At 35.9% G+C, this 11,851-nt stretch overlaps 1 long non-coding RNA gene across 1 annotated transcript; it reads left to right on the top strand.

Annotated features, from left to right (window-relative positions):
• Nucleotides 1-8,366: 8,366 nt before the first annotated feature.
• On the top strand, nt 8,367-11,570 carry LOC138906778 (uncharacterized). Its single transcript, XR_011414420.1, has 3 exons — nt 8,367-8,656; nt 9,299-9,359; nt 11,224-11,570. It is a non-coding gene; the product is annotated as an uncharacterized lncRNA (long non-coding RNA).
• The last annotated feature ends 281 nt before the right edge of the window (nt 11,571-11,851 follow it).

The following is an 11,851-nucleotide window of genomic DNA, read 5'->3' as shown; positions in this document are numbered from 1 at the left end:
GATGAACAGTGTGCTTCAGCCGTATTTGGACTCGTTCGTCATTGTATTCATTGATGATATCCTGGTGTACTCTAGTAGCCAGGAGGAGCATGCCCAACATCTGATGATTATGTTACAGCGATTGAGGGAAGAGGGTCCCGCGTTCGCGAAAAGGATCCCGCGTTCACGTAGGGTCCGTCAGTGAAAGGTACGCATTCGCCAGAGGTCACTCACGTTCGCGAAAGAGGAATTCTGGTCAACATTATTTTTGTTCAACGCGAACGCGAGGCTTTGACCGCGTTCGCGAAGAAGGAATTAACTGGGCAGATATAAAGATTCAAAAATGAGGGTTTGGCCATTTTTATCAAAATTTGAGTTTGGGAGCTCGGATTTGGACGAGATTTTGAGGGATTTTCAGAGACATCAATTGGGTAATGATTCTACACTTGATTTTGGTTATATCCCACTAATCTATCATTAATTTCATCATTAAATTTTGGATTTGGGTTAAAAATTGGGGAAAATGGAAAGAAGTTCTTCAACTAAGATTTTGGGTTTTGATTGGGATTTTGACATCGAATTTAGATAAATTTGGTATGGTTGGACTCGTGAGTGAATGGGCTTTCGGGTTTTGTGACTTTTGTCGGATTTTGAGACGTGGGCCCAGGGCTGACTTTTGGTCAATTTCGGATTTTGGCTTGTAATTTCGTATTTTTCTTGTGGAATTAATTCCTTTAGCCTATATTAATTATCTTGTACTGCTTGTGGCTAGATTCGGGGCATTTGGAGACTGATTCGAGGGGCAAAGGGATTGCGGAGTAGAATTTTGCGCGGTTTGAGGTAAGTAACAGTCTTAAATCTGGTTTTGAGGGTATGAAACCCCGAGAATTGGTATGATGTGAGTGTTTGGAGGTGACGCACATGCTAGGTGACGGGCGTGTGAGCGTGCACCGCGGGGGATTGTGACTTGGTCCGTCCCGAGAGACTGTACAGTCGAATAGCCATTGTTATTACTTGTTTTTCCTTGTCTTTGAGAAATTGATTGTCTTTCATGTTAGAAACCATGCTTAGGCCATATGATATCACTGTTGGGACCCGCAACGGTCGTATACTTGTTGAATTGAATGCTAATTGTTTTCTTGTACTTAGTCACAATCTTACTTGTGTGTTATATCTATGTTCCCTCTCATTTCTTGTTGATACTTGTTGTATTCTCTGTTTGGGCTGATAATTATGATATTCCTTGAATCCGAGGGGCTGGAGAAGTCAATGACTGATGTAAGGCCTGAGTGCCGAACTGTGAGCTATGTTAGGGTATATGGATCGGGTTGCATGCCGTAACGAGCCTTATGGCTATTTATGGATTATGGATCGGGTTGCACGCCGCAACGAGCCTTATGGATACTTATATGATTGGTTCGGGCTGTACGCCGTAGCGATATAGCGCTTGGGCTGAAAGGAGACCCTCCGGAATCTGCACACCCCCAGTGAGTGCAGGTACCTATTGAGTGTGAGTATTGAGGGCTGAGAGCCGAGTGATTGAGCTGTTGTGACATTTTGAGTGTTTGTTGCCCTGAGAGGCTGTACTTGTTTTTCATTTGTTGATGCACTTAGTTGCTATCTGTCATTGTTGTGAAATTTCTGAAAGATTCTATATCTGGATTACCTGCACTGTAACTGTATAAACGGATTTGACTTGAACTGCGGGATTTTAAAGCATGTCTACTCTTTGCCGGAATTATTGAAAATAAACTGTATTTGTATAGCTCGTTACTACCTTCTCAGTTCCTTATTTATTTCTGTTACTTGCTAAGTTGCTGGAAATTTAGTAGATATAAACGAAAAAATTTTCAAGTTGTTCCACTTGTGTGTCTTTCAAAAATAAAACTCATATCTTATTCGAAGATCTACTAATTTAAATGGTTATTATATTTTTAGTCTAATTGATACCTCCACTTCCTCATTATCTTATTGTCGTGTAATTTATGTGAAAAATTGTTATTATGTTTTACTTTAATAAATCTCATATTTATTGCGTTAAATATTTGATTGAATGTCTTAAATTGTATAAATACAATATTATATTGGATCTCATATATTTCTAAACTAAACTCAATTGATATTCTATTTGCACAACCTCTCCACTATTTTACCTTATTTAAATCTTAAATTGGCTTAATAACTCATTTGACGCTTTACTATATTCAAGTTGGAATTGTCTTGAATCGTGTTTAAATTATTCATCATTTTATGGTAAGGACGAGAGTAAAAGCACGAAGGGTGATGCCGTGCCATTTTTATATTCTTTGTACTCTAACTGTGTGGTTGCTCAATTGCTTGATTGTTTGCTCGATGTCATCCATGTTCCCATTATTTTCATTGTTGATTTGTATGGGAAATTCTTCTATTATTGGCCTTACATTGATACTCTTTCCTTGTCAGCTTCATGTAACATATTGTACAGCTTTATATGTCTGGTAGGTGTCTTGATATGGCCTCGTCACTACTCTACTGAGGTTAGGGTTGATACATACTGGGTACCGCTGTGGTGTACTCATACTATGCTTCTGCACATCTTTTTGTGCAAATCTAGGTACCCCAGAATTATTGATATTCTTGTTAGTTGATCGAGCATTGTTATGGAGACTCAAGGTATACCTGTTGTCGCGTTCGCAGGCTTCGGAGTCACCTTTTGAAATTTTCTTTGCACTGTTTGATTCTATTCTAGAACAGTTGTAATTAGAGATTTTCTAGTAAACTCTGTAGAGCTTCTGACTTGTACTACCGGTTTTGGGATTGTAGAAAATTTCTATTTCAGATTATTCCAGATAATTGGTTTCTTTATTACCATTTAAACTGAACTATTAAAAATGAATAAAATTATTCTAACGTTGGCTTGCCTAGAAAGTGAAATGTTAGGCGTCATCATAGTCCCGAAGGAGAAAATTTCGGGTTGTGACACGTCACTACTTCGTCGAGGTTAGGCTCGGTACTTACAGAGTACATGGGGTCAGTTGTACTCATACTACACTCTGCACTTCTTGTGCAGATACCGGAGTTGGTCCCAGCGGCGTACTGTAGATTTACTCGGATTCAGCCATCAAAGAAGACTTGAGCTATAGCTGCACAACGTTCGCAGCTTTGAAGTCCCCTTCTACTTTATCTTAGTTGTGTTCTTCCTTTCAGACATCTTTATTTTTATTCAGACCCTTGCTTGTATTAGTTTAGAAGCTCGTGCACTTATGACTCCAGTTCTGGGATGATATTTAGACATCGTATTTATTTCAGCTTGTTCACCTAAAATCATATGTTATTCCAGTTGTTGATTTCATTGCTATTTAATTAAGTTGAATTTTTAAAAATGGTTAAAATTATTCTAACGTTAGCTTGCCTAAAAAGTAAAATTTAGGCGCCATCACGGTCGCGAAGGTGGGAATTTCGGGTCGTGACAGCGAAGAACAAACTCAGCAACCTCATAAAATACTTTACGTGATCGCGCAATAGCCCATGCAAACGAGATGGTTACCTTCATCTGAGTTACGCGATCGCAACAAATACAATGCGAACGCGAAGAAGAAGAAGCCACTGCCCAGTGCAGTCTAAACCACTACGCGAACGCGGGAGTTCTTGCGTGAACGCAATGCACAAACAGTAGCAGTCTACGCAAATGCGTCTGAGGACTCGCGAACGCGAAGAAGAAGAAGAAATACTCTACTCAATTTTTTCCTTACGCGATCGCACCTCTAAGTCCGCGATCGCGAAGAACCTTCAGTGCACCAGACTTCAGCAGAAACCAACAATGCGATATGAAGGAGAAATGGTCCGAAATCGATCCAAAACATGCCTGAGCCCCTCGGGACCACATTCGAACATTCCAACAAGTCTCGTATCATAACACGGACCTACTCGAGGCCTCAAATCACACATAACAACATCAAAACGATGAATCGCACCTCAAATCAAAATCAATGAACTTTCAACTTTCAACTTCTAAGAAACATATCAAATCAATCCGGAATGAACTCAAATTTTGCACACAAGTCCCAAATGACATATCGAAACTATTCCAATCCCCGAAACCACAATCTGAATTCGATATCCTCAAAGTCAACTTCCGGTCAAACTTATGAACTTTCCAAACCTTCATATTTCTAACTTTCGCCAATTAGTGCAGAATCCTTCTAGAAATATCTAAATGCAAATCCGGGCATACGCCCAAGTCCAAAATCACCATCCGAGCCTAACGGAACTATCAAAATTCCAATCCGAGGTCAAATATTAAAAAGTCAAACTTGGTCAACTCTTCCAACTTAAAGCTTCAATCATGAGGTTCATTCTTCCAAATCGATTCCCAATACCTGAAAAAATCAAAACCGACGATTTACACAAGTCATAATACATCATGCGGAGACACGCATGCCCTCAAATTACCGAGTGAAGTGCAAATGCTCAAAACGACTGGTCGGATCATTACATCAAAAGTCCCTCAAAAACGTATTTTTGGTGTATTTATACCATGTATAAACGGGTCGAGACGGAACTACCCATTCCAAACTAAAACGAGAAAACACTCTAAGAAAATTATACAGGCCACCCCCCCTCCCCATGTGTCACCCCATGCGCCGCGCCAATGAGAAAGTTTAGAGAGCATGTTCTTCAAACTTGCTTCTTCACTCAAAATCACATCCTACACAGCATAACACACGTAATAAGTACAAAGTACTAGCAATTAAGCTCAATTACAATCAAAGTATAGCAGTTAAAGTGCGAAATATAGTAAAAAAAAATATAAGTTCCTAGCTTATCATCAATCTATTGATAGTGTAAAAAAATCAGATTAACTTTAAAATAATTACAAAATACCTTTATGATAAATATTAATAGTAATTGATAACCCAACAAATATAGTAACAAACGTGTTATTACATGTCAAACTGGGTATAAAAGGACTTTAATTATACAACAACAATAACAACAACCCAGTATAATCTCAGTAGTGGGGTCTAGGGAGGGTAGTGTGTACGCAGACTTTATCCCTACAATAAGGTAGAGAGGCTGTTTCCAATAGACCCTCGGCATCCTTCTCTCCAAGAACTACCCACCTTGCTCTTGGGTGACTCGAACTCACAACCTCTTGGTTGAAAGTGGAGGTTGCTTACCATTAGAGCAACCCCTCTTGTCAATATGAATTGTATATACTGATAATTATATATACTGATAATATGAATTCTACATTATCCATGTTTATAAGATTGTAAATTCTTTCTTTCTACCTTCTTTCTTCATTTTCCCACTATTTCTTCTACTTCCTTAATTCTTTGCTCTCCTCAGTCATCCTCAAACTTTTCTGCTCAAAACTCACAGTATACCAACTGCGCCATTATGCATTTATCAGATCTTGGTTTCATCTTGTGATAATTTGTCTTAATTTCACTATATAATATATCTTTGTGTATTACTTTATCTCCAATGGAGTACTACTGCAGTGTCAGATGGAGGATTATTATACAGAAAAAGCTCCTTCTCTTTTTCGCAATCTCTTTCTTCTTCTCAGTTCTTGCAGGCTACAATACCCTCAAATCTACAAGTCTCTTTGGTAAGTGTCTGCTTAATTTCATAGTTAAACATACACTTATGAGGTAGCCTGCAAAGGGGATTAATTTCAGCCCAAGTAGTATATATACCTACATTGTTTTTTGACTTATTTACACATTTAATTTCCGGTGAAAAAGTGTCGGTTGACTCCATTTAAACAAGGGTAGCTCTACCCATATAATAAATATAGAATTTAAGTATCTTTGTATGATCAGTGTAACTTTCTTTCAGTCTCTTAATTATTCTCGGGCTAAGTTTTATAGGAAAATGAGGATGTATAATCGCTCTCAAATTATTAGTCAAAAAAAAAGAATTGTAAATTATATATATGTATATAATATAAAAATTATAAAAATTTTATGCACTTTTGATATGACCAGATATAAATAATTTTGATCGCGGGTTAAAAGTAATTTTTATTCGAGTTTTATTGACATTAAGATATTTTTGTTATTAATGCTACATTGTTGTTATTAATGCTAACAATATTGGTGCAATTTAACTTTTTGCGGGAGGTTACTTTCTTTGTTTTATCAGGTTGCTTAATTATATTGATTATGAGTAGTTATCTTTGATTAGTTTAAGATGACATGATAGTTTATAATGTTTATAGAATCAGTTATGGCTAAGTGTAAATTTTCCTTTTGACCTTCATGCTCTTTCCCATTTTCATCTTTTGCAGAAATCAATTTTGCGTTCGCTGCTAAAGCTGATTTTTCCTTTCAGGTCTGTTCGCTTAACTGACTATATGTAATTTTCTAACTATGGTCAGAGTAGAATTTTGGTAATATGCACAAATTTAATTGCAATTTCTTTTTTTTTTATGTTAGTATATTTACTTTAGGTTCGATATGTATTTGAAGCCGCTTTAGTCTTTTTAGAGTTCATGCACCCCGTTAAAAATGTAAAAATGATAATAGTAGTAATTGTTGTATATAGAGAGATTTTAGTGTGTTAATTAGTACTATCAAGTTATTTATCTTAATAATTCACATTTTACTACAGAAAATTTTGTGTACACATTTTGCATAAACAATAATCTCTTTAGGTTTAGTTACCTAATTGGGAATATCTTAGTATTATCTATCTCAAATACTCCCTCCATTCCTTTTTACTTATCCATTATATAAAAAATATAGTATTTTTATTTTTACTGGTCAATTTTAACAATTTAAGAGAAAGATAATATCTTTTTTTATTTTACTCTTATCATTAACTGCCCATTCTTGACTTTTTGAAATGCTATCATTATTATAGATAAATTTGTAAATTATAACTTCTATTTTTTTTAAAGGGAGTACAAAGTTAAAAGTTAAAAGAGGACAACTGAAAATAAAAGTTCTTTAAAACTAAATATAAAAAGTTAAAAGAGGACAACTAAAAATAAACGGAAAGAGTAAAAGGTAGATTTTCTAATTATAAAATTATAATTTTGAATTTTTCCCTTGTTTTTTCCAATGATCAAGTCCATCCAACAATAGGAAAAGTCAAGGCGTGCACGCTAACATCTAGATGAGAAACACAGTCTTAATTTGTCCTCATCTTAATCGCTCTTCCTGTCTTCTCAACTTCAACCGGCGCATTGAACGGAACCATGTTCCTATGTTTCTTCGTAATTATTTAAAAAGATAATTTCATGTATAAAGTATTTCGTATTTATGTAGGGTCTAAGAAAATATCGTATTTTAAAGGGTATGGCATAAATAATTTATCGTAATACAAATATTAATGGTTGTTTTCACGACTTGATCTCGTGACCTAAAAGTCACAAATAGACAATTTTATTGTTGCTCTATCTCCAAGACTCCCCTTCTTTTCCATAATTATTTATATCGGATAAATTTATTCGTATCTGATATTTATATTAAACTAATAAATATACATTATATATTTACGCATATATTTCTAGCACTTAATCTTGATTATAAATTAATGTGCATTCTTACCATATATATATATATATATATATATATATATATATATATATATATATATATATATATATATATATATATATATACTCGTGAATTCTTAGCCCGAGGCCATAGGTTAACTAGTGACATTTTGAGTTACTGATCACCTAAAGATACTAAAGAAAATAAAATGTTCTTGTACTAGTACTTTAAGATTTAATTTATATAAACTGATATTTTAAACACTATGAGTCTAATTAATTAGTTGGCATTTGGAGAATATTTGATCAAAGTTGAAAAACAGAGTATTTTAGTTAAAAATCGAAAGAAAAAAAAACAGTTATCGTGTTTGTATATGAACTTCACCTAGAAAAATATTGTGAAAGTTGAAAATTCATGACCGAAACAATTATTTACTTGAAGTACTCGTAAAATATCATTTTTATATTTCACTAGTATTTTAAATATTTGATATTCAAAAACTAATAACTAAACCACCATTTACTAATTGAATTTTAATAATATTTGATGCCCAAATGTGAATAATTTTCTTCTTTTTATTTGGTCAGTAAAATGTTAAACTCTTTCTATCATGTTGGAAATTCTTTCTCTTTTTTTTTTATGTGAATATTTTCTAAAAACAATACCTTGATGTTTATTGAGGCAGAAATTCAAGAAGCAGGTTATATTAAACACGGGAAGTAATACAAGGAGGATTTTAGGCGGACTTGGGTCATCGCCGCCACGGTGCATGTCAAAATGCGGTAGATGCACGCCATGCCGGCCGGTCCATGTGGCGGTTCCGCCGGGGACTCCGGTGACTACGGAGTACTACCCAGAAGCTTGGAGGTGCAAATGTGGAAACAAGTTGTACATGCCCTAGTTATTCATGCATATGTAGCAAAAGCATATGTCAAGGTCTCACTTGTTACATTTATTGGCTAGCTAGGAATAGCAACAGAACTAATACACTCTCTCACTCTATTTTATGAGGAAATGATAGTGATAGTATGATTTACGGTATTATCTGTTTTATGTGTACATAAATTGTCAGTCAATACTAATGTAGAGCTACTTCCTCAATGTTAATTTTTTTTTTCTTTTTTTGGAGTTACCTGGACTGATTGCATGGCTCGGGCATTGGAGAGAGACAAGGCCGTGGAGCAACGGTAAATATATTTTCGTGTGACTTATAAATCATGGGTTCGAGTCATGAAATTAGCTATTGATACTTGTATCATAGTAAACTGCCTACATCACACTCCTTTGGGTATGGCCTTTTCCCGAATCCTGTATGAACGCGGGATATTTCGATCACTGAACTGCCCTTTTGGTCACCAGATAAAAAAAAAATCGAATTTAACTTTTACAAACTGACAGTTTACCTTTTTAATAATATAATTATATTTTAGCTTGTTGTGAAGGATTGCTTTTTTTCATTTTCCATGTTATTAAATCCAAATTATTATAAAAAAATTACTTGTAGTTATTTTTTAAGTCACCTGATATTATAAAAATTCGGTTACATTGTCGATGTTACATTTTCTTTTTCTAGAGTGATTGAACGGTTTGGTAGATGGGAACTCTTGGGTATTTTTTTGTAATTTCCCCTAATGAAATTCTGAAGAGAGGCACGATGTTCAAAGCAAGAGCGCAGAATTTGTTTGGCTTGTATGAGCAGTTGATTGGTGCCTCCCGCCCTCCCATATGCGTGTCATGTCTGTAGTTCAGATTTGGGGCCTTTTTGATAGAAATAACATGCAAATGCCCAATGCACCTTATAACCCTGTCCCTATCCACTGTTTGTGTAGGACATGCGCGAGAAATACAACAACAAATCAAGGATAATTTCATAAGTGGAGTCCAAGAAGGGTAATGTGACTATCCGATAAATCGTTTTGAGTACTAACCCTTATTTTCGTTCCAAGATCTTCATTAGCTTCGTTTGATGATTCTTGATTTGCGTGCATGGTCTGTGTCTTTTTTTGAAAAATAGTTTTTTGATAATTTGAAGAAAACATAATTTTTGGCTTTAAAAATAACTTGAGTTGACTATGGTCAATATTTCGTACAAACGATCCCGGATCGGTGTTTTGATGATCCCGGTGGGTCTGTATCGTGATTTTGGACTTGGGTGTATGCCCAGAATGGAATTCGGAAGTCCCTAACTTGATTTGACTCATTTTGCCGAAAGCTAGTAATTTGAAAGTTTGAAAAATTTCTAGGTCTGACCGTAGGTTGATTTTGTGGTTAACGAGTTCAGATTTTGATGTTGGGACTTGGTATAGGCCCTTTTTACTATTTGAAATTTGTCTGCAAAATTTGGTGCAATTCGGAGTTGATTTGATATGATTCGGATGCTTAGATGTGATTTTAGAAGTTCTTGAGTTTTTCTGAAAATTTCATGCATTTTGATGTCCGGTTCGTAGTTCTAGATATTATCTTATTATTTTGATCGCGCGAGCAAGTTCGTATGATGTTATTACACTTGTGTGCATGTTTGATTTGGAGCCCGAGGGGTTCGGGTGAATTTCGAACGCGTTACGGATTAGTTTGCATGGTTTGAGATTGCTGGTTCGGGTGTTCGTGCAAATCTCGCAATTGCGAGGTCTGGTTCGCAATTGCGAGCCTCGCTTTTGCGAACAATAGCTCGTATTTGCGAGCATGGGCTTTGCTGGATGAATCTCGCAATTGCAAGGAAAATAATCGCATTTGCGAACTATCAGGGGTCACATTTGCGAGTCTAGAGTCACATTTGCGACTCAGTGTGCTTTGGGGTGATCTTCGCAATTGCGAAGAAATTGTCCGCAATTGCAAAGGTGGGTCAGTTCGCAATTGTGAATATTTTGTCGCAATTGCGACTTCTGGGCTTCTAAGGCAGGGTTCGCATTTGCGATGCTCGCAATTGCGACATCTGCAGCTGTGTAAAAGATGGAAAACTCGGGACTAGCTCATTTTATACTATTTCTCAACCCTAAATACTCTAGAGTCAATTTTTTAAGAGACTTTTCTTCCCAAAATTATTGGTAAGCAACTCTAATCCACTTTCTTTCAATTTCCCGTTACTTTTCATGAGATTTCAACATCAAATCTAGGATTTTCATGGTAGAAATTAGGGATTTGGGTAGAATTTAGAGATTTTATAAAATTGAGATTTAGACTTCAAATTGAAGTCGTATTTCGAAACAAATCACATAATTGGGGTCGGAGGTGAATGGGTAATCGAGTTTTGGTCCGAACCTAGAGTTTTGACCAAGCGGGCCAAGGGTTGAATTTTGTTGACTTTTTAAAAAATGATCAAAATTAATTTTTTTCACTCATGGGTAGCTTCTAAAGTCTATTTTGAATTATTTGAACTATATTTAGCTAGATTTGATTGGTTTGGAGGCTAATTCTGAAGGAAAAGCCGCGGTTGTGCCTTTGGTTGCGGAACGAGATAAGTGTCGTAGTTAATATTAACTTGAGGGATTAGGACTTGTTGGTCTATTTTCTACGTGTAATACGTGTGGGGGCAACGTATATGTAAGGTAACGAGTATATATGCGTTGTCATTGTTTCTTGGTGTTAGATTGTTTCATTGACTATGTTTTCCATGCCTAGAGTAGATTATTACTTCCTTAATTATTCGTCTCGTATTTATTGTTTACTTCAAAGATGTTGGATATTTTGAAAGTTGAGTTTTGTTATCATGGCACTATAATTGAAGAAAAAATTGCTTCCTACCTTGATTGTGCAGTCTTGAATTTATGTTGTTGCTTGGTGAGGAGGAGATAAAAGCATGAAGGATGTTGTTGTGCCTTATTCACATTCAATATCATATATTGAGAGGTTGCGAGAAGTAAAGCACGAAGGGTGATGCCGTGCCGGAGAGTAAAAGCATGAAGGGTGATGACGTGACGGAGAGTAAAAGCACGAAGGGTGATGCCGTGCCATTTTATTCATGATATTACATGGTGCGGACGAGAGTAAAAGCACAAAGAGTGATACCATGCCATCTTTATTTCATTGCCTTAATTGATTTTCGGATTGGTGATTTACTTGGTTACATTGTTGCTTATTTCGAAAAATATTATTTGGTAATTTCGTACTTGCCGTTCTTGTGGTATTTTCCCTTTCGCATGTCCCTCCCAGTTAGTATTTTATTTTTTTACTAGTTATTTTATTGCTTTATGTATATATATCTGTACATAGTTTTATGTAGGTGTCTTTGTCATAGCCTCGTCACTACCTCGTCGAGGTTAGGCTCGACACTTACAGAGTATATTGGGTCAGTTGACTCATGCTATACTTCTGCACTTCTTGTGCAGATACTAGTATTGGTCCCAGCGGTGTTTAGAGGTGCGTTTGCTCGGATCATATTCGCT

Source organism: Nicotiana tomentosiformis, chromosome 2, assembly GCF_000390325.3.
Source record: "Nicotiana tomentosiformis chromosome 2, ASM39032v3, whole genome shotgun sequence".
In the NCBI taxonomy this organism is placed as follows: Eukaryota; Viridiplantae; Streptophyta; class Magnoliopsida; order Solanales; family Solanaceae; genus Nicotiana; species Nicotiana tomentosiformis.
Note: the sequence above shows the minus strand (reverse complement) of the source record. Positions and strands in the feature narration are given on the sequence as shown.